Here is a 23,453-nt window from a genome sequence, read left to right as displayed (position 1 = left end):
TACGCCATAAGAATTCTTTTGGGAATCTGCAGTTTTTTGTCTGGAGTTTCCCAAGCTTTTTCAAATAATGTGTTCAGCTCATGAGATGAGGGGAAATGTCACCTCAGGTTTCTTTTCCTTAAACATGTGTACCCTCGTGTCAGGGACAGAGGGGTCATCTGTGATATGCAAAACATCTTTTATTGCAATAATCATATAATGAATACTTTTCGCCACCCTTGGGTGTAACCTTGCATCATCGTAGTCGACACGAGTCAGAATCCGTGTCGGTATCAGTGTCTGCCATTTGGGAAAGGGGACGTTTTTGAGACCCTGAAGGGCCCTGTGACACAATCAAAGCCATGGATTGACTCCCTGCTTTTTCCCTGGACTCTGCTTTGTCCAACCTCTTATGTAATAATGTCACATTTGCATTTAAAACATTCCACATGTCCAACCAATCAGGTGTCGGCGTTGCCGACAGAGACACCACAATCATCTGCTCGACCTCCTCCTTAGAAGAGCCTTCAGACATGCCGACACACTCGTACCGACACCCACACAGGGATATTTATATGGAGACAGATCCCCAATAAGGCCCTTTGGAGAGACAGAGAAAGAGTATGCCAGCACACACCCAGCACCAACCAACACTGGAAAAAACAATTCCCAGCTAAATAGCGCTTTTATATAATTATGTGCATATAATACACCCACTGCGCCTTACAAGTGCACCCCCCCCCCCCCCCCTCCCCTTTTCTGCCCTGTGTCACAGTGTTCAGCAGGGGAAGAGTCCGGGGAGCCAACTTCTCTGCAGTGTCTGTGGAGAAAATAGCGCTGGCTAGTGCTGAGGGATCAAGCTCCGCCCCCTCAGCAGCGGGCTTCGGTCCTGCTCAATTTCTTTAAATACTAGAGGGGGATTTACTATATACAGCCCACGGAGCCTATATATTCATTTTAGCCAGTCCAAAAGTTTTGAAATTGCTGCCCAGGGCGCCCCCCCCCCCCCCCTCCTGTGCCCATCAGTGCCTGCCGTGTGTGTTGTGTGTGGGAGTAATGGCGCGCAGCGTTACCTCAGAGAAGATCTGAAGTCTTCTGCCGCCTTTGAAGTCTTCTTTCTTCTTATACTCACCCGGCTTCTATCTTCCGGCTCTGTGAGGAGGACGGCGGTGCGGCTCCGGGACGAACGGCGAGGGGAGACCTGCGTTCCGACTCCCTCTGGAGCTAATGGTGTCCAGTAGCCTAAGAAGCAGAGCCTATCATTTAAGTAGGTCTGCTTCTCTCTGCTTAGTCCCACGATGCAGGGAGCCTGTTGCCAGCAGTGCTGCCTGAAAATAAAAAAACCTAACAAAATTCTTTTTTCAGAGAAACTCAGGAGAGCTCCCTGTAATGCACCCAGTCTCCTCTGGGCACAGGATCTAACTGAGGTCTGGAGGAGGGGCATAGAGGGAGGAGCCAGTGCACACCCATTCTAAAGTTCATTATAGTGCCCATGTCTCCTGCGGAGCCCGTCTATACCCCATGGTCCTTACGGAGTCCCCAGCATCCTCTAGGACGTAAGAGAAAATAAGAATTTACTTACCGATAATTCTATTTCTCGTAGTCCGTAGTGGATGCTGGGGACTCCGTAAGGACCATGGGGAATAGCGGCTCCGCAGGAGACTGGGCACAAAAGTAAAGCTTTAGAACTACCTGGTGTGCACTGGCTCCTCCCCCTATGACCCTCCTCCAAGCCTCAGTTAGGATACTGTGCCCGGACGAGCGTACACAATAAGGAAGGATTTTGAATCCCGGGTAAGACTCATACCAGCCACACCAATCACACCATATAACTTGTGATCTAAACCCAGTTAACAGCATGATAACAGAGGAGCCTCTAGAAAAGATGGCTCACTACAGCAATAACCCGATTTTTTGGTAACAATAACTATGTACCAGTATTGCAGACAATCCGCACTTGGGATGGGCGCCCAGCATCCACTACGGACTACGAGAAATAGAATTATCGGTAAGTAAATTCTTATTTTCTCTAACGTCCTAAGTGGATGCTGGGGACTCCGTAAGGACCATGGGGATTATACCAAAGCTCCCAAACGGGCGGGAGAGTGCGGATGACTCTGCAGCACCAAATGAGAGAACTCCAGGTCCTCCTCAGCCAGGGTATCAAATTTGTAGAATTTTACAAACGTATTTGCTCCTGACCAAGTAGCTGCTCGGCAAAGTTGTAAAGCCGAGACCCCTCGGGCAGCCGCCCAAGATGAGCCCACCTTCCTTGTGGAATGGGCTTTTACAGATTTTGGCTGTGGCAGGCCTGCCACAGAATGTGCAAGCTGAATTGTACTACAAATCCAACGAGCAATAGTCTGCTTAGACGCAGGAGCACCCAGCTTGTTGGGTGCATACAGAATAAACAACGAGTCAGATTTTCTGACTCCAGCCGTCCTGGAAACCTATATTTCCAGGGCTCTGACAACGTCTAGCAACTTGGAGTCCTCCAAGTCCCTAGTAGCCGCAGGCACCACAATAGGTTGATTCAGGTGAAACGCTGAAAACCACCTTAGGGAGAAACTGAGGACAAGTCCTCAATTCCGCCCTGTCCGAATGGAAAATCAGATGAGGGCTTTTACAGGATAAAGCCGCCAATTCTGACACGCACCTGGCCCAGGCCAGGGCCAACAGCATGACCACTTTCCATGTGAGATATTTTAAAACCACATATTTAAGTGGTTCAAAACAATGTGACTTTTGGAACCCAAAAACTACATTTAGATCCCAAGGTGCCACTGGAGGTACAAAAGGAGGCTGTATATACAGTACCCCTTTCACAAAACGTCTGAACTTCAGGGACTGAAGCTAGTTCTTTTTGGAAGAAAATTGACAGGGCCGAAATTTGAACCTTAATGGACCCCCATTTCAGGCCCATAGACACTCCTGTTTGCAGGAAATGTAGGAATCGACCTAGTTGAAAATTCCTCCGTCGGGGCCTTACTGGCCTCGCACCACGCAACATACTTTCGCCAAATGCGGTGATAATGTTTTGCGGTTATATCTTTCCTGGCTTTGATCAGGATAGGAATGACTTCATCCGGAATGCCTTTCTCCTTCAGGATCCGGCGTTCAACCGCCATGACGTCAAACGCAGCCGCGGTAAGTCTTGGAACAGACCGGGTCCTTGCTGGAGCAGGTCCCTTCTTAGAGGTAGAGGCCACGGATCCTCCGTGAGCATCTCTTGAAGTTCCGGTTACCAAGTCCTTCTTGGCCAATCCGGAGCCACGAATATAGTGCTTACTCCTCTCCATCTTATAATTCTCAGTACCTTGGGTATGAGAGGCAGAGGAGGGAACACATACACTGACTGGTACACCCACTGTGTTACCAGAGCGTCTACAGCTATTGCCTGAGGGTCCCTTGACCTGGCGCAATACTTGTCGAGTTTTATAAACATGTGGAAGACTTCTGGGTGAAGTCCCCACTCTCCCGGGTGGAGGTCGTGTCTGCTGAGGAAGTCTGCTTCCCAGTTGTCCACTCCCGGAATGAATACTGCTGACAGTGCTATCACATGATTTTCCGCCCAGCGAAGAATCCTTGCAGCTTCTGCTATTGCCCTCCTGCTTCTTGTGTCACCCTGTCTGTTTACGTGGGTGACTGCCGTGATGTTGTCCGAATGGATCAACTCCGGGTGACCTTGAAGCAGAGGTCTTGCTGAGCTTAGAGCATTGTAAATGGCCCTTAGCTTCAGGATATTTATGTGAAGTGATGTCTCCAGGCTTGACCATAAGCTCTGGAAATTCCTTCCCTGTGTGACTGCTCCCCAGCCTCGCAGGCTGGCATCCGTGGTCACCAGGACCCAGTCCTGAATGTGCGGCCTTCTAGAAGATGAGCACTCTGCAACCACCACAGGAGAGACACCCTTGTGCTTGGTGACAGGGTTATCCGCTGATGCATCTGAAGATGCGACCCGGACCATTTGTCCAGCAGGTCCCACTGGAAAGTTCTTGCGTGGAATCTGCCGAATGGGATTGCTTCGTAGGAAGCCACCATTTTTCCCAGAACCATTTCATTGATGTACTGAGACTTGGCTCGGTTATAGGAGGTTCCCGACTAGCTCGGATAACTCCCTGACTTTCTCCTCCGGGAGAAACACCTTTTTCTGGACTGTGTCCAGGATCATCCCTAGGAACAGAAGACGAGTCGTCGGAATCAGCTGCGATTTTGGAATATTGAGAATCCAATCGTGCTGCCGCAACACTACCTGAGATAGTGCTACACCGACCTCCAACTGTTCCCTGGATCTTACCCTTATCAGGGAATCGTCCAAGTAGGGGATAACTAAAATTCCCTTCCTTCGAAGGAGTATCATCATTTCGGCCATTACCTTGGTAAAGACCCAGGGTGCTGTGGACCATCCCTACGGCAGCGTCTGAAACTGATAGTGACAGTTCTGTACCATAAACCTGAGGTACCCTTGGTGAGAAGGGTAAATTGGGACATGAAGGTAAGCATCCTTGATGTCCCGAGACATCATGTAGTCCCTTCTTCCAGGTTCGCAATCACTGCTCTGAGTGACTCAATCTTGAATTTGAACCTCCGTATGTAAGTGTTCAAGATTTTAGATTTAGAATCGGTCTCACCGAGCCGTCCGGCTTCGGTACCACAACAGTGTGGAATAATACCCCGTTCCCTGTTGCCGGAGGGGTACCTTGATTATCACCTGCTGGGAATACAGCTTGTGAATGGCTTCCAAAACTGCCTCCCTGTCAGAAGGAGACATCGGTAAAGCCGACTTTAGAAAACGGCGAGGGGGAGACGTCTCGAATTCCAATTTGTACCCCTGAGATATCACCTGAAGGAACCAGGGGTCTACTTGCGAGTGAGCCCACTGCGCGCTGAAATTCATTGAAACGGGCCCCCACCGTGCCTGATTCTGCTTGTAAAGCCCCAGCGTCATACTGAGGGCTTGGCAGAGGCGGGAGAGGGCTTCTGTTCCTGGGAACTGGCTGATTTCTGCAGCCTTTTTTCCTCTCCCTCTGTCCCGGGGCAGAAATGAGGAACCTTTTGCCCGCTTGCCCACGAAAAGACTGCGCCTGATAATACGGCGTCTTCTTATGTTGAGAGGCGACCTGGGGTACAAACGTGGATTTCCCAGCTGTTGCCGTGGCCACCAGGTCTGAAAGACCGACCCCAAATAACTCCTCCCCTTAATAAGGCAATACTTCCAAATGCCGTTTGGAATCCGCATCACCTGACCACTGTCGTGTCCATAACCCTCTACTGGCAGAAATGGACAACGCACTTAGACTTGATGCCAGTCGGCAAATATTCCGCTGTGCATCACGCATATATAGAAATGCATCTTTTAAATGCTCTATAGGCAATAATATACTGTCCCTATCTAGGGTATCAATATTTTCAGTCAGGGAATCCGACCACGCCAACCCAGCACTGCACCTCCAGGCTGAGGCGATTGCTGGTCGCAGTATAACACCAGTATGTGTGTAAATACATTTTAGGATACCCTCCTGCTTTCTATCAGCAGGATCCTTAAGGGCGGCCATCTCAGGAGAGGGTAGAGCCCTTGTTCTTACAAGCGTGTGAGCGCTTTATCCACCCTAGGGGGTGTTTCCCAACGCACCCTAACCTCTGGCGGGAAAGGATATAATGCCAATAACATTTTAGAAATTATCAGTTGTTATCGGGGGAAAACCCACGAATCATCACACACCTCATTTAATTTCTCAGATTTAGGAAAACTACAGGTAGTTTTTCCTCACCGAACATAATACCCCTTTTTGGTGGTACTCGTATTATCAGAAATGTGTAAAACATTTTTCATTGCCTCAATCATGTAACGTGTGGCCCTACTGGAAGCCACATTTGTCTCTTCACCGTCGACACTGGAGTCAGTATCCGTGTCGGCGTCTATATCTGCCATCTGAGGTAACGGGCGCTTTAGAGCCCCTGACGGCCTATGAGACGTCTGGACAGGCACAAGCTGAGTAGCCGGCTGTCTCATGTCAACCACTGTCTTTTATACAGAGCTGACACTGTCACGTAATTCCTTCCAACAGTTCATCCACTCAGGTGTCGACCCCCTAGGGGGTGACATCACTATTACAGGCAATCTGCTCCGTCTCCACATCATTTTTCTCCTCATACATGTCGACACAAACGTACCGACACACAGCACACACACAGGGAATGCTCTGATAGAGGACAGGACCCCACTAGCCCTTTGGGGAGACAGAGGGAGAGTTTGCCAGCACACACCAGAGCGCTATATATATACAGGGATAACCTTATAGAAGTGTTTTTCCCCTTATAGCTGCTGTATCTTTTATACTGCGCGTAATTAGTGCCCCCCTCTCTTTTTTAACCCTTTCTGTAGTGTAGTGACTGCAGGGGAGAGCCAGGGAGCTTCCCTCCAACGGAGCTGTGAGGGAAAATGGCGCCAGTGTGCTGAGGAGATAAGGCCGCCGAGAAGGGGGCGGAGCCTATCTCCCGTTTTTCTGTGTATTCTGGCAGGGGTTAAATTCATCCATATAGCCCAGGAGCTATATGTGATGCATTTTTTGCCATCCAAGGTGTTTTTATTGCGTCTCAGGGCACCCCCCCCCAGCGCCCTGCACCCTCAGTGACCGGAGTGTGAAGTGTGCTGAGAGCAATGGCGCACAGCTGCAGTGCTGTGCGCTACCTTGTTGAAGACAGGACGTCTTCTGCCGCCGATTTTCCGGACCTCTTCTGTCTTTTGGCTCTGTAAGGGGGCCGGCGGCGCGGCTCTGGGACCTATCCATGGCTGGGCCTGTGATCGGTCCCTCTGGAGCTAATGTCCAGTAGCCTAAGAAGCCCAATCCACTCTGCACGCAGGTGAGTTCGCTTCTTCTCCCCTTAGTCCCTCGATGCAGTGAGCCTGTTGCCAGCAGGTCTCACTGAACATAAAAAACCTAAAACTAAACTTTTCACTAAGCAGCTCAGGAGAGCCACCTAGTGTGCACCCTTCTCGTCCGGGCACAAAAATCTAACTGAGGCTTGGAGGAGGGTCATAGGGGGAGGAGCCAGTGCACACCAAGTAGTTCTAAAGCTTTACTTTTGTGCCCAGTCTCCTGCGGAGCCGCTATTCCCCATGGTCCTTACGGAGTCCCCAGCATCCACTTAGGACGTTAGAGAAACATTTTTGTTTATTTTAACGTCTTCAAGGACACTGGTGTCACAACAGATGCGATTTAACAACAAGTATAACGCACACAATGTGTGACACTGGAACACGTTGTTCTCATGTCACCCTACCCACTCACTTTAACACCTAAACTAGGGAGCACGCCATTTGCTTGTGGTTTATTGGATTGTAAAGTTAGCAAGTACAAGCAAATGCTAACAGTCGCACGTGAAAACACATTCACTATCTCTCTCTCTCTATATATCCATATATAATGAAGCAGGAATCAGCGGCACTCTGCAGTCGAAATTTCAAGGTGAAAAGTCTCTCTCTCTCTCTCTTATATATATATATATATATTTAAACAGAAAGTAGTCGCGCAATCCAACAAAAAAGTCTTTAAAGTATATGTCAGTCCATATGTATTATTGCAGCAATCCTCCTTTAGGAGTAAACCCGTACTCCTCAGCACATGTGGAAAAGAGAATAATGGAGGGCGCAATGGTGAGTATAAAATCACAAGTAATTTACTGGCATCATAATCACTCACGTACATTCAAAGTATAAAATAACCAGCGCGATGTCGATCATCAGTGGAGCCTCCGGATACCCACACCGATGAACCCCGTCGCTCTCCGGATACCAACAGCCGCTAAATCCTTCTAGCCGCACGGACTCAATTCACGGACCACACGCGCCGACACTTCAGACGCTGGATCCAAGTACCTCGTCCTGCTGGCCACGCCCAACGCGTTTCGTCACAAGACGACATCGACATCGCGTTGGTTATTTTATACTTTGAATGTACGTGAGTGATTATGATGCCAGTAAATTACTTGTGATTTTATACTCACCATTGCGCCCTCCATTATTCTCTTTTCCATATATATATATATATAATTATTATTATTATATGTGTGTGCACTGCTGGTCAGGAAGAATTTACAGAGAAAGAAAAAAAAATGGAGACAGGAAAATGTCCGTTGCCCAGGCAAGGGCAACACACACTGCCCAATGTGGCAGACTTGCAGCTCACAAATGATCATACATATCTGTTGGATATGCCGAACGAGTCGCCATGTCCAACTGACCAATAATCTGTGGTCTGGCTACACACGCTGCGATTATCAGTCAGATCTGCCCTGTACTGCTGAAGTGACTTCAGTTGTCGGTTCTAAGCCATACCTAACAAAAACATACTGGGCTGGATGTAATGCTTCCCGAGTATGGCGTCCGTACGGGATGCCAGCCAAACTCGCGAAAAATTTAAAAGGGCAATCACTTACATGGAAAACAATACCTTGTAAGCGATTGCCCCTTTAAATAAAAAGTCAGTTCAGCCAGGATCCCGCATGGCCGCCAAACTCAGGTGGCATTACATCCGGCCCACTAGCTGAAACATGTATTTATCCAGTTACTCTCTCTCTCTTGTACCTCCTCACTCTACTATGGAACCACATGGATTTTGCCCTTTGGACAGTGCTTCCTCTTTCTTCCTTGCCAATATAAGGGTATATGTACAGTGGTGGACAAAATTGCGGAAACTTTTTGAAATGTTAATGTTTTTTTTTTTTTTTACTTCGAATGCTTATAAAAACTGTTACACTTCATGCACTGCAATGATTCATACAGGTTGAGTATCCCATATCCAAATATCCGAAATACGGAATATTCCGAAATACGGACTTTTTTGAGCGAGAGTGAGATAGTGAAACTTTTGTTTTCTGATGGCTCAATGTACACAAACTTTGTTTAATACACACAGTTATTAAAAATATTGTATTAAATGACCTTCAGACTGTGTATATAAGGTGTATATGAAACATAAATGAATTGTGTGAATGTAGACACACTTTGTTTAATGCACAAAGTTATAAAAAATATTGGCTAAAATTACCTTCAGGCTATGTGTATAAGGTGCATATAAAACACAAATGCATTCTGTGCTTAGACCTGGTCCCATCGCCATGATATCTCATTATGGTATGCAATTATTCCAAAATACGGAAAAATCCGATATCCAAAATACCTCTGGTCCCAAGCGTTTTGGATAAGGGATACTCAACCTGTATATCAAATTAAAGGAAATGGTGTAATGGATGTACGGATGGAGTTTGTATATTCTCCCCGTACTTGCGTGGGTTTCCTCCGGGTTCTCTGGTTTCCTCCCACAATCCCAAAAATATACTGGCAGGTTAATGGTCTCCCAACAAAATTAACCATAGCATGAATGTGTCTGTGTGTACATGTGATAGGGAATATAGATTGTAAGCTCCACTGGGGCAGGTACTGATGTGAATGGCCAAATATTCTCTGTAAAGCGCTGCGGAATATGTGTGCGCTATATAAATTAATGGTAATAAATAAATAATAATAAACACAATAAACAGAGATCAAATATTTGCATTACAAAAATAAGAATTTACTTACCGATAATTCTATTTCTCGGAGTCCGTAGTGGATGCTGGGGTTCCTGAAAGGACCATGGGGAATAGCGGCTCCGCAGGAGACAGGGCACAAAAAGTAAAGCTTTACGATCAGGTGGTGTGTACTGGCTCCTCCCCCTATGACCCTCCTCCAAGCCTCAGTTAGGTACTGTGCCCGGACGAGCGTACACAATAAGGAAGGATTTTGAATCCCGGGTAAGACTCATACCAGCCACACCAATCACACTGTACAACCTGTGATCTGAACCCAGTTAACAGTATGATAACAGCGGAGCCTCTGAAAAGATGGCTCACAACAATAATAACCCGATTTTTGTAACTATGTACAAGTATTGCAGACAATCCGCACTTGGGATGGGCGCCCAGCATCCACTACGGACTCCGAGAAATAGAATTATCGGTAAGTAAATTCTTATTTTCTCTATCGTCCTAGTGGATGCTGGGGTTCCTGAAAGGACCATGGGGATAATACCAAAGCTCCCAAACGGGCGGGAGAGTGCGGATGACTCTGCAGCACCGAATGAGAGAACTCCAGGTCCTCCTTAGCCAGGGTATCAAATTTGTAGGATTTTACAAACGTGTTTGCCCCTGACTAAATAACCGCTCGGCAAAGTTGTAAAGCCGAGACCCCTCGGGCAGCCGCCCAAGATGAGCCCACCTTCCTTGTGGAATGGGCATTTACATATTTTGGCTGTGGCAGGCCTGCCACAGAATGTGCAAGCTGAATTGTATTACACAGCCAACTAGCAATAGTCTGCTTAGAAGCAAGAGCACCCAGTTTGTTGGGTGCATACAGGATAACAGCAAGTCAGTTTTCCTGACTCCAGCCGTCCTGGAACATATTTTCAGGGCCCTGACAACATCTAGCAACTTGGAGTCCTCCAAGTCCCTAGTAGGTGCAAGGCACCACAATAAGCTGGTTCAGGTGAAACACTGACACCACCTTAGGGAGAGAACTGGGGACGAGTCCGCAGCTCTGCCCTGTCCGAATGGACAAACAGATATGGGCTTTTTTGAGAAAAAACCACCAATTTGACACTCGCCTGGTCCAGGCCAGGGCCAAGAGCATGGTCACTTTTCATGTGAGATGCTTCAAATCCACAGATTTGACTGGTTTTAAACCAATGTGATTTGAGGAATCCCAGAACTACGTTGAGATCCCACAGTGCCACTGGAGGCACAAAAGGGGGTTGTATATGCAATACTCCCTTGACAAACTTCTGGACTTCAGGAACTGAAGCCAATTCTTTCTGGAAGAAAATCGACAGGGCCGAAATTTGAACCTTAATGGACCCCAATTTGCGGCCCATAGACACTCCTGTTTGCAGGAAATGCAGGAAACGACCGAGTTGAAATTTCTTTGTGGGGCCATCCTGGCCTCACACCACGCAACATATTTTCGCCACATGTGGTGATAATGTTGTGCGGTCACCTCCTTTCTGGCTTTGACCAGGGTAGGAATGACCTCTTCCGGAATGCCTTTTTCCCTTAGGATCCGGCGTTCCACCGCCATGCCGACAAACGCAGCTGCGGTAAGTCTTGGAACAGACATGGTACTTGCTGAAGCAAATCCCTTCTTAGCAGCAGAGGCCATAAGACCTCTGTAAGCATCTCTTGAAGTTCCGGGTACCAAGTCCTTCTTGGCCAATCCGGAGCCATGAGTATAGTTCTTACTCCTCTACGTCTTATAATTCTCAGCACCTTAGGTATGAGAAGCAGAGGAGGGAACACATACACCGACTGGTACACCCACGGTGTTACCAGAACGTCCACAGCTATTGCCTGAGGGTCTCTTGACCTGGCGCAATACCTGTCCCGTTTTTTGTTCAGACGGGACGCCATCATGTCCACCTTTGGTATTTCCCAACGGTTTACAATCATGTGGAAAAAACTTCCCGATGAAGTTTCCACTCTCCCGGGTGGAGGTCGTGCCTGCTGAGGAAGTCTGCTTCCCAGTTTCCATTCCGGGATGAAACACTGCTGACAGTGCTATCACATGATTTTCCGCCCAGCGAAAAGTCCTTGCAGTTTTTGCCATTGCCCTCCTGCTTCTTGTGTCGCCCTGTCTGTTTACGTGGGCGACTGCCGTGATGTTTTTCCCACTGGATCAATACCGGCTGACCTTGAAGCAGAGGTCTTGCTAAGCTTAGAGCATTATAAATTTACCCTTAGCTCCAGTATATTTATGTGGAGAAAAGTCTCCAGACTTGATCACACTCCCTGGAAATTTTTTCCTTGTGTGACTGCTCCCCAGCCTCTCGGGCTGGGCTCCGTGGTCACCAGCATCCAATCCTGAATGCCGAATCTGCGGCCCTCTAGAAGATGAGCACTCTATAACCACCACAGGAGAGACACCCTTGTCCTTGGATATAGGGTTATCCGCTGATGCATCTGAAGATGCGATCCGGACCATTTGTCCAGCAGATCCCACTGAAAAGTTCTTGCGTGAAATCTGCCGAATGGAATTGCTTCGTAGGAAGCCACCATTTTTACCAGGACCTACCAGGACCCTTGTGCAATGATGCACTGTTTTTAGGAGGTTCCTGACTAGCTCGGATAACTCCCTGGCTTTCTCTTCCGGGAGAAACACCTTTTTCTGGACTGTGTCCAGAATCATCCCTAGGCACAGCAGACGTGTCGTCGGGATCAGCTGCGATTTTGGAATATTTAGAATCCACCCGTGCTGTTGTAGCAGTATCCGAGATAGTGCTACTCCGACCTCCAACTGTTCCCTGGACTATGCCCTTATCAGGAGATCGTCCAAGTAAGGGATAATTAAGACGCCTTTTCTTCGAAGAAGAATCATCATTTCGGCCATTACCTTGGTAAAGACCCGGGGTGCCGTGGACAATCCAAACGGCAGCGTCTGAAACTGATAGTGACAGTTCTGCACCACGAACCTGAGGTACCCTTAGTGAGAAGGGCAAATTTGGGACATAGAGGTAAGCATCCCTGATGTCCCGGGACACTATATAGTCCCCTTCTTCCTGGTTCGTTATCACTGCTCTGAGTGACTCCATCTTGATTTGAACCTTTGTAAGTGTTCAAAAAATTTTTAGAATAAGTCTCACCTAGCCTTCTGGCTTCAGTACCACAATATAGTGTGGAATAATACCCCTTTTCTTGTAGTAGGAGAGGTAATTTAATTATCACCTGCTGGGAATACAGCTTGTGAATTTTTTCCCATACTGCCTCCTTGTCGGAGGGAGACCTTGGTAAAGCAGACTTCAGGAGCCTGCGAAGGGGAAACGTCTCGACATTCCAATCTGTACCCCTGGGATACTACTTGTAGGATCCAGGGGTCCTGTACGGTCTCAGCGCCATGCTGAGAACTTGTCAGAAGCGGTGGAACGCTTCTGTTCCTGGGAATGGGCTGCCTGCTGCAGTCTTCTTCCCTTTCCTCTATCCCTGGGCAGATATGATCTTATAGGGACGAAAGGACTGAGGCTGAAAAGACGGTGTCTTTTTCTGCAGAGATGTGACTTAGGGTAAAAACGGTGGATTTTCCAGCAGTTGCCGTGGCCACCAGGTCCGATGGACCGACCCCAAATAACTCCTCTTCCTTTATACGGCAATACACCTTTGTGCCGTTTGGAATCTGCATCACCTGACCACTGTCGTGTCCATAACATCTTCTGGCAGATATGGACATCGCATTTACTCTTGATGCCAGAGTGCAAATATCCCTCTGTGCATCTCGCATATATAGAAATGCATCCTTTAAATGCTCTATAGTCAATAAAATACTGTCCCTGTCAAGGGTATCAATATTTTTAGTCAGGGAATCCGACCAAGCCACCCCAGCTCTGCACATCCAGGCTGAGGCGATCGCTGGTCGCAGTATAACACCAGTATGTGTGTATATACTTTTTATGATATTTTCCAGCCTCCTGTCAGCTGGTCCTTGAGGACGGCCCTATCTATAGACGGTACCGCCACTTGTTTTGATAAGCGTGTGAGCGCCTTAGCCACCCTAAGGGGTGTTTCCCAACGCGCCCTAACTTCTGGCGGGAAAGGGTATACCGCCCCTAATTTTCTATCGGGGGGAACCCACGCATCATCACACACTTTATTTAATTTATCTGATTCAGGAAAAACTACGGTAGTTTTTTCACATCCCACATAATACCCTCTTTTGTGGTACTTGTAGTATCAGAAATATGTAACACCTCCTTCATTGCCTTTAACGTGTGGCCCTAATAAGGAATACGTTTGTTTATTCACCGTCGACACTGGATTCAGTGTCCCTGTCTGTGTCTGTGTCGACCGACTAAAGTAAACGGGCGTTTTAAAACCCCTGACGGTGTTTTTGAGACGTCTGGACCGGTACTAATTGTTTGTCGGCCGTCTCATGTCGTCAACCGACCTTGCAGCGTGTTGACATTATCACGTAATTCCCTAAATAAGCCATCCATTCCGGTGTCGACTCCCTAGAGAGTGACATCACCATTACAGGCAATTGCTCCGCCTCCTCACCAACATCGTCCTCATACATGTCGACACACACGTACCGACACACAGCACACACACAGGGAATGCTCTGATAGAGGACAGGACCCACTAGCCCTTTGGAGAGACAGAGGGAGAGTTTGCCAGCACACACCAAAAACGCTATAATTATATAGGGACAACCTTATATAAGTGTTTTCCCTTATAGCATCTTTATTATATATTTCTAACGCCAAATTAGTGCCCCCCCTCTCTGTTTTAACCCTGTTTCTGTAGTGCAGTGCAGGGGAGAGCCTGGGAGCCTTCCCTCCAGCCTTTCTGTGAGGGAAAATGGCGCTGTGTGCTGAGGAGATAGGCCCCGCCCCTTTTTCGGCGGCCTCGTCTCCCGCTCTTAACGGATTCTGGCAGGGGTTAAATATCTCCATATAGCCTCCGGAGGCTATATGTGAGGTATTTTTAGCCAAAATAGGTTATCATTTGCCTCCCAGGGCGCCCCCCTTCCAGCGCCCTGCACCCTCAGTGACTGCCGTGTGAAGTGTGCTGAGAGGAAAATGGCGCACAGCTGCAGTGCTGTGCGCTACCTTTAGAAGACTGAGGAGTCTTCTGCCGCCGATTCTGGACCTCTTCTTACTTCAGCATCTGCAAGGGGGCCGGCGGCAAGGCTCCGGTGACCATCCAGGCTGTACCTGTGATCGTCCCTCTGGAGCGGATGTCCAGTAGCCAAGAAGCCAATCCATCCTGCACGCAGGTGAGTTCACTTCTTCTCCCCTAAGTCCCTCGTTGCAGTGATCCTGTTGCCAGCAGGACTCACTGTAAAATAAAAAACCTAAGCTAAACTTTTCTAAGCAGCTCTTTAGGAGAGCCACCTAGATTGCACCCTTCTCGGCCGGGCACAAAAATCTAACTGAGGCTTGGAGGAGGGTCATAGGGGGAGGAGCCAGTACACACCACCTGATCGTAAAGCTTTACTTTTTGTGCCCTGTCTCCTGCGGAGCCGCTATTCCCCATGGTCCTTTCAGGAACCCCAGCATCCACTAGGACGATAGAGAAAGGAAGTTACGCAGTGAAAACAACACTTAGGACAGTGACATCATAAGTACACAGGGATTTTCACCCTATCAGTATTTCGTTGGGTATCCTTTTTTTTTTTAAGACAGCAGCACAGGGATGCAGCATTGAGTCAACCAATGTTTGGAGCTCTTCCTTCTTTATTATGTGGTGCCATGAGACAATTATAGTCTCAATTAATTCTCTTTTATTGGATGGGCACCTCAGATGTACCACTTTTTTCAAACGGAACCACAAATGTTTTACGGAGTCAGGTCTGGGCTGTTGCTTGGCCATCCCAGCACCTGTATGTCGTTCTCCGTGAACCACTGTTTGCATATCCGTGCAGTGTGGCAGGGAGCTGAATCCTGCTGGAAACAAATGGGGCATTACCTGGAAAAAGATCCCTGATAGAAGGTAGAAGTTTTTGTTGTAGGACGGTGTCAATGTACTTTCTGCTGTTCAGTGTGCCATCTATGACATGAAGGCGGCCTACAACATCTGCTGTCATACATGCCCAGATCATAACACTTGTAGGATTCTTTGTTGTCGGTTGAATGCAATCTGGATGTACCTCTTCCCCGATGCGACGTCTCACGTACTTTCTCCCATCACTACCAAAACGAGATTTATGGTAAGAACTTACCTTTGTTAAATCTCTTTCTGCGGGGTACACTGGGCTCCACAAGGATTGGACAATGGGGTGTAGAGTAGGATCTTGATCCGAGGCACCAACAGGCTCAAAGCTTTGACTGTTCCCAGAATGCACAGCGCCGCCTCCTCTATAACCCCGCCTCCCTGCACAGGAGCTCAGTTTTTAGTTAACCAGCCCAATGCAGTAGCAGGAAAAGAGACGACAACGGTTAGTAGCCACATACACCACACTCTCACAACAAGAGAAGTGTCAGCGGCTAATGCCATACCAACCCGAAGAAGCTAAGTGCGTCAGGGTGGGCGCCTGGTGGAGCCCAGTGTACCTCGCAGAAAGAGATTTAACAAAGGTAAGTTCTTACCATAAATCTCGTTTTCTGCTGCGGGGTACACTGGGCTCCACAAGGATTGGACAATGGGTATGTCCTAAAGCAGTTCCTTATGGGAGGGGACGCACTGTAGCGGGCACAAGAACCCGGCGTCCAAAGGAAGCATCCTGGGAAGCGGCAGTATCGAAGTCATAGAACCTTATGAACGTGTTCCCGGAGTACCACGTAGCCGCCTTGCACAATTGTTCAATGGTCGCACCACGTTGGGCCGCCCAAGAAGGTCCAACAGACCGAGTAGAATGGGGCCGTAATGTGAGTAGGAGCTGATAGACCAGCCTTCACATAAGCATGTGCAATCACCATTCTAATCCATCTGGCCAGAGTCTGCTTGAGCAGGCCAGCCACGTTTGTGAAATCCAAACAAAACAAAGAGAAACAGATTTTCGAACAGAAGCAGTTCTCTTCACGTAGATACGGAGGCCCGTACCACATCCAAAGAACTCTCTTTGGGAGACAGATCAGGAGAGACAAGGGCCAGAACCAGAATCTCCTGATTAAGGTGGAACGAAGAAACCACCTTAGGTAAATATCCGGGATGAGTCCTAAGAACCGCCCGGTCACGGTGAAAAATCAGATATGGGGAACTACAAGACAAGGCACCCAGATCCGACACTCTTCTAGCAGAGGCAATAGCCAGCAAGAACACCACCTTAAGGGAAAGCCACTTAAGGTCAGCTGAACCCAGGGGTTTAAACGGAGGCTCCTGCAACGCCTCCAAAACCACCGACAAGTCCCAAGGAGCCACAGGCGGGACATAGGGAGGTTGGATACGCAACACACCCTGAGTGAAAGTATGAACATCAGGTAAAGACGCAATTTTTCTCTGAAACCACACCGACAAGGCAGAAATATGAACCTTGAGGAAGGCCAGACGCAGGCCTAAATCTAGGCCCTGCTGCAGAAAAGCCAAAAGTTTGGCTGTACTAAACTTGGAAGAGTCATAATTATTAGATGCGCACAAAACAAAGTAGGAATGCCAGACCCTATAGTAAATCCGAGCCGAAGCCGGTTTCCGGGCCCGCAACATAGTTTTAATGACCTCTTCAGAAAAACCCTTAGCCCTCAAGACGGAAGCTTCAAGAGCCACGCCGTCAAAGACAGCCGGGCTAGGTCCTGGTAGACACAGGGGCCCTGATCGAGGAGGTCTGGGCGTTGTGGAAGCAGAAGTGGACACTCTGACGATAAGCCTTGCAGGTCTGAGAACCAGTGCCGTCTGAGCCACGCCGGAGCTATGAGAAGCAGATTTCCTTTTTCTTGCTTGAACTTCCGAATTACCCTGGGCAGGAGTGACACCGGAGGGAACACGTACGGCAGCCGAAACCTCCACGGCACCGCCAGCGCATCCACGAATGCTGCTTGAGGATCCCTTGTTCTTGCTCCGAAGACTGGAACCTTGTGATTGTGTCGAGACGCCATCAGATCTACAGCTGGAAGACCCCACTTTTCCACTGTGAGTTGAAACACTTCTGGATGGAGGCTCCACTCGCCGGCATGCACGTCCTGACGACTGAGAAAGTCCGCTTCCCAATTCAGGACTCCCGGAATGAATATTGCCGATATGGCCGGTAGATGGCGTTCCGCCCAACGTAGAATCCATGAGACTTACTTCATTGCTGAACGGCTTCGAGTGCCGCCTTGATGATTTATGTAAGCCACAGCGGTGGCGTTGTCCGACTGTATTTGAACAGGACGGTTCTGAATTAAATGCTGGGCCAGGTTCAACGCATTGAAGACCGCCCGCAATTCCAGAATGTTGATCGAGAGGAGAGACTCTTCCTTGGTCCACCGACCCTGAAGGGAGTGTTGCTCCAGCACCGCGCCCCAACCTCTTGGGCATCTGTCGTCAACAGGACCCAGTTGGATATCCAGAAGGGACGGCCCCTGCACAACTGTTGGTCCCGGAGCCACCAAAGTAGCGACAGACGGACCTCCGGAGTCAATGAGATCATGTGATACCTGATCCGGTGAGGCAGGCCGTCCCACTTGGCTAGAATCAGCCTCTGGAGGGGGCGAGAATGGAATTGAGCATACTCCACCATGTTGAATGCTGAGACCATGAGGCCCAGCACCTGCATTGCCGAATGTATCGACACTTGCGAACGAGAAAGGAAGCAACGAATCCTGTCCTGAAGTTTTAGGACTTTCTCCTGAGACAAGAACAACCGCTGGTTGTGAGTGTCCAATAGCGCTCCCAGGTGCACCATGCTCTGAGCAGGGACCAGGGAGGATTTCTTCCAGTTGATGAGCCACCCGTGGGCTTGTAGAAACCGGACCGTCATATCCAGAGGAGACAGGAGAAGTTCTGGGGAATTTGCCAGAATTAACAAGTCGTCCAGGTACGGCAGTATCCTGACCCCTTGACGGTGGAGTACCATCACTGCCATGACTTTGGTGAAGACTCGCGGAGCCGTTGTCAAACCAAAAGGTAATGCCCGAAACTGGTAATGAAGGTTGCCAACAGCGAACCTCAGATATTACCGATGTAACGCTGCAATAGGAATATGCAGGTAAGCATCCTGTATATCCAGGGAGACCATGTAGTCCCCCGGTTCCAAGGCCAGAACTATAGAGCGAAGGGTTTCCATACGGAACTTGGAAACCTTCACAAACCTGTTCAATGCCTTGAGGTTGAGAATGGGCCGGGAGGACCCATTCGGTTTCGGGACTAGAAACAGCGGAGAATAGTACCCCCGGCCCCTCTGAGCAAGAGGCACCTGTACTACAACTCCTGTATCCAGGAGGGTCTGTACCACCGAATGCAGAGTGTTTGCCTTTGCCTGGTCCGACGGGACGTCTGTCTGGCAAAATCGATGAGGGGGTCGGTTTTTGAAGGCTATGGCGTAACCTCGAGTGACGACTTCCCGTAACCAAGCATCTGAAGTGGTCTTTAATCATTCCTGGGTATACCTTAGAAGCCGGCCCCCCACCCTAGGATCCCCCAGGGGGAGGCCCGCCCCGTCATGCGGCAGGCTTATCGGTCTTGGAAGCTGGCTGACGGGCAGCCCAGGCTCTTTTGGGCTTCGGCTTACAAGGTTTGGAAGTGCGGGCCTGCTTGTGGTACGCCTGACCTTTTGCTTTACCTGAAGGGCGAAAGGACGTACCTTTAGCCTTCGACACAGAAGGAGTGGTATTTGGTAGACAGGCAGTTTTGGCAGTAGCCAAGTCAGCCACTATCTTATTTAAGTCCTCCCCAAACAGAATATATCCCTTGAAAGGGAGTACCTCCAGGGTTTTTCTAGAGTCCAGATACACAGACCAGGATCTCAGCCACAATATCTGGCGAGCCAGGACTGACGTAGTAGATGCCTTGGCTGCTAGGATACCGGCATCTGAAGCCGCCCCTTTAATATAGCGAGAAGCTGTGACAATATATGACAAGCATTGTCTAGCATGGTCAGAGGAGATTTCAGTATCTAACTCCAAGGCCCACGCTTCAATAGCCTCGGCAGCCCATGTAGCTGCAATAGGGGCCTTTGCGCAGCACCCGTTAGGGTGTAAATCGCTTTCAGACAACCCTCCACTTGCTTATCCGTAGGCTCTTTTAGAGACGTGACGGTAGTGACAGGCAGAGCTGAGGAAACCACCATCCTAGCCACATGTGAGTCCACTGGAGGAGGCGTTTCCCAATTCTTAGACAGCTCTGGCGCGAGGGGATAGCGAGCCAGCATTTTCTTGTGAGGCACAAACTTCGTACCCGGGTTTTCCCAGGGTTCCTGACGTATATCCACTAGGTGGTCAGAGTGAGGTAAAACTTGTTTAACCACCTTCTGACGCTTAAACCTATCTGATTTCTTAGGGGGGACGGATGGCTCGGGATCATCCGTAATCTGTAGCATTAATTTAATAGCCTCCACAAGATCAGGAACATCCACATGTGAACTACCCTCCCCATCAGTCGTATCTGAGTCAGAACCTGTGGGGTCAGTATACGTGCCGTCTTCATCAGACGAGGTGTCAGTGACAGCAGTGGATTGTGAGGAGACAAGCGCTCGCTTAGAGGACCCCTTGGACTTAGGCGAGCGATGGTCAGACTTTTTAGTAGTCAGGGACTGGTTCAACTTCTTTAACTGAGCAGATAAATCGTCCGCCCATGGCGGGTTAGCTGCAGGGACCACATACGGTTGTACCGGCATTGGGGGTCCCGTAGGGGGTGTTAGTTTATGAACTAGCATATGCAGAAGCGTGGAAAAAGCGGCCCACGGTGGGTCAGTATGTGCCTCCGTTGCCACAGTCCCACTGGGGGGCAAGGAACCCAGAACCAGAGCTGCTATATTCTCCTCGTATGGATCTGTGGCTTCAGCAACACCGGCAGTGTGTTCAGCCCCAGAACCGTTACCCTCAGAAGCAGACAGGATATACTTGCAGTATGAGGTAACAGTACAATTATCAGCAGCACTATACCTCTAAACCCAAACCCCTGCGCAGTGTAGTCAGCACCAGCAGAGATAAAGTAGAGATATGGTGACTAAATCACAGAGAAAAATACGTAATACAGTATATCTTTGTGAAAATCCTATATTAGATAAAACCTGACGCACCAAGCCCCCTCAGGTTATAGAATATAGGGATAGCAAGTTGAGTGAAAGACACGAAATGGACAACACTCAGCTATCAAATGCACACACAAATAGTCACAGTTTGTACAATGCAGAGGTTATTACTGACAATAATACTGCACTGGACTAGCTTACACAGCTATATAAACAATAGATATAACAGTACACAGTAAGAACTGGATGTATATCACAGGGTAATTGTACTATAACCCTGACTAAGTGCACTCTTTCTTAACTATCACTGTCTAAAAAGGCAGGTAGAATACTTAAGTGTCATGTAAAGGCACAGCGCTGACAACCAGGCGGCTTTACATAGGAGGATTTGCCCAAGCAGTCCCAGGAACAGTGAGCTGAGGGATAATGGCGCCGCAGACACTGACTGGGAGTGTGGAAAAGAGAGATGCAGCTCCAGGGCGGGAACACTTGCTAGAAATGGCGCCCTGGGGCTGGGGGAGGGGCTTCAGTACTAAGAATTATCCCCTCTGCTGGCAAAACCACCGGGTACTGTGGGCGATATAAGAATTGGTTTAGAGAGAAAACCTGACCTGCGGCCATGCCCTGGTGATCTAGTGGGATCGCCTGTATCCACAGTGTCCACTGCCAGCGCGCACGGCCCGCCTCCCACTGACCGCACGGGATCGCGATAAAGACCGAGTCCCGCAAGCGGGACCCACTTACCACCTCCCGAAGCGCGGCCACGCGATCCTGGAGAGCCCCAGGCGTGTGTCTAACGTGAAGAAAACCGGAGCCTCCACTGTAGGTACCCGGCAACCAGGGCTCGGGAGTGTACAGCACCGCTGGGGAGAGCTGGAGCTGCAGCAGTGAATGTCACAAGACATTTACCACCACTGCTGCCCTTGAAGTCTTCACTTTTTACCTCATAAAAAGCTTTTCTTAGGGCTGCTTGGAGCAGCCCCTCTATTAAGTGCCTGCTTACTGCAGCACCAACTTACAAAACTGAGCTCCTGTGCAGGGAGGTGGGGTTATAGAGGAGGCGGCGCTGTGCATTCTGGGAACAGTCACAGCTTTGAGCCTGTTGGTGCCTCGGATCAAGATCCTACTCTACACCCCATTGTCCAATCCTTGTGGAGCCCAGTGTACCCCGAAGCAGAAATATCTATATCTTAGTTTTGTCACTCCATATCACTTGTTTCCACTGACCTTCTGTCCATGAAATGTGTTCTTTTGTTCACTGTATTCGTTTCTGTTTTTAGGCCAACCTCTGTTAGTCTTCTCCGTACCGTTCTTGCACTGACAAAAACACCAGTTGCACTCAGTTGACTGCTAATGGCCGCAGCTGACATCCATCTGTTCCTGACGCAAATTTGTTTTATTCTCCTATCAACAACAGCTGTTGTGTACTTTCAGTCCTTTTCCTTCTTTGTTTTGTATAGATTGTGTTTCCTGATAGCGTAAACAAAACTTTCGTACTCCTGATGTTGTCACATTCTCACCAACTTCTCTCGTAATTGCTGCATACGAAAGATCATTTTTACATAACACCACAATCCTGGATCTCTTTCTGGGTGACCATTCATCACTTTTGCCTGGACGACATTGTTGTATATATATATTTTTACACCGTCCATGGCACTAAACAATACACACAAACATCCAACCGTAATTGCACTTCAGTAACCAACTTTATTCTGCAAAATGAACTAGCCAAACTGACCTTTCCCAACTTTGAACATGACCTTGCACCTGCTCATAAATGACAGCTGATTGGTCCTCACAACGACGATTCCGATTGGCTGGTAGTAGCTGTTACTACAATCCGCTCCTTGAATCTCACGCATCTGTGCTTCTATGTCTGACTGAAAGTAGCATAACTTCCCCTGTAGTGCAAATATTTGATCTGTTTATTGGGTTGAATTCAGCATTACATTTCCTTTTATTTGCTATATGAATCATTGCACTGCGTAAAGTGAAACCGTTTTTATAAGCAAAGTTGAAAAACATTAAAATTACAAAAAGTGTCCGCAATTTTAGCCACCACTGTATACTGGCAGATGTATTAGATGGAGTCTCATGTTCTCTTACAACCAACACATAACTTGAAGCAGGATCCTTTGAATACCTCCAGATGAAGCACTTTATTATCTGCTCCCGAGAAAAAACAACACTTTTTGAGGCCTTTTTGTCATTGCAGCGCTGTAAACAGAGGATTTCTACACTATAATGTACTATAGGTAGCTAAGCAAACCCTAACCATGAACTAAAGGGTGAAAGCTCATGGAAAGGCCATTGAACAAGTACCTATGGACATATGCACAATAACCAGATAAAAAGAAAGTTTCTATTATGGGGAAAAATAAGAATTTACTCACCGGTAATTCTATTTCTCGTAGTCCGTAGTGGATGCTGGGAACTCCGTAAGGACCATGGGGAATAGACGGGCTCCGCAGGAAACTGGGCACTCTAAAGAAAAGATTAGGTACTATCTGGTGTGCACTGGCTCCTCCCTCTAAGCCCCTCCTCCAGACCTCAGTTAGGGAAACGGTGCCCGGAAGAGCTGACATTACAAGGAAAGGAAATTTTTAATCCAGGGTAAGACTCCTACCAGCCACACCAATCACACCGTCCAACTTGTGATAACCTTACCCAGTTAACAGTATGAACAACAACTGAGCCTCACTCAACGGATGGCTCATAACAATAACCCTTAGTTAAGCAATAACTATATACACGTATTGCAGAAAGTCCGCACTTGGGACGGGCGCCCAGCATCCACTACGGACTACGAGAAATAGAATTACCGGTGAGTAAATTCTTATTTTCT

The 23,453-nt window shown here is 48.4% G+C and overlaps 1 protein-coding gene across 4 annotated transcripts in view; it reads right to left on the bottom strand.

Moving 5' to 3' along the window:
• Nucleotides 1-23,453, bottom strand: part of OGDH (oxoglutarate dehydrogenase) — a 150,272-nt gene that overhangs the window by 108,924 nt on the left and 17,895 nt on the right. The window contains exon 2 of one of the 4 annotated variants that reach the window (XM_063931914.1): nt 22,347-22,509. The exons of the other annotated variants lie outside the window; for them this stretch is intronic. The gene's annotated coding sequence lies outside the window, so the exon portion shown is untranslated. The remainder of the gene's footprint in view (nt 1-22,346; nt 22,510-23,453) is intronic. 4 annotated transcript variants of the gene reach the window in all.

This window comes from Pseudophryne corroboree, chromosome 6, assembly GCF_028390025.1.
Source record: "Pseudophryne corroboree isolate aPseCor3 chromosome 6, aPseCor3.hap2, whole genome shotgun sequence".
In the NCBI taxonomy this organism is placed as follows: domain Eukaryota; kingdom Metazoa; phylum Chordata; class Amphibia; order Anura; family Myobatrachidae; genus Pseudophryne; species Pseudophryne corroboree.
The sequence above is the reverse complement of the archived record's forward strand: the minus strand, read 5'-3'. Positions and strand labels throughout refer to the sequence as shown.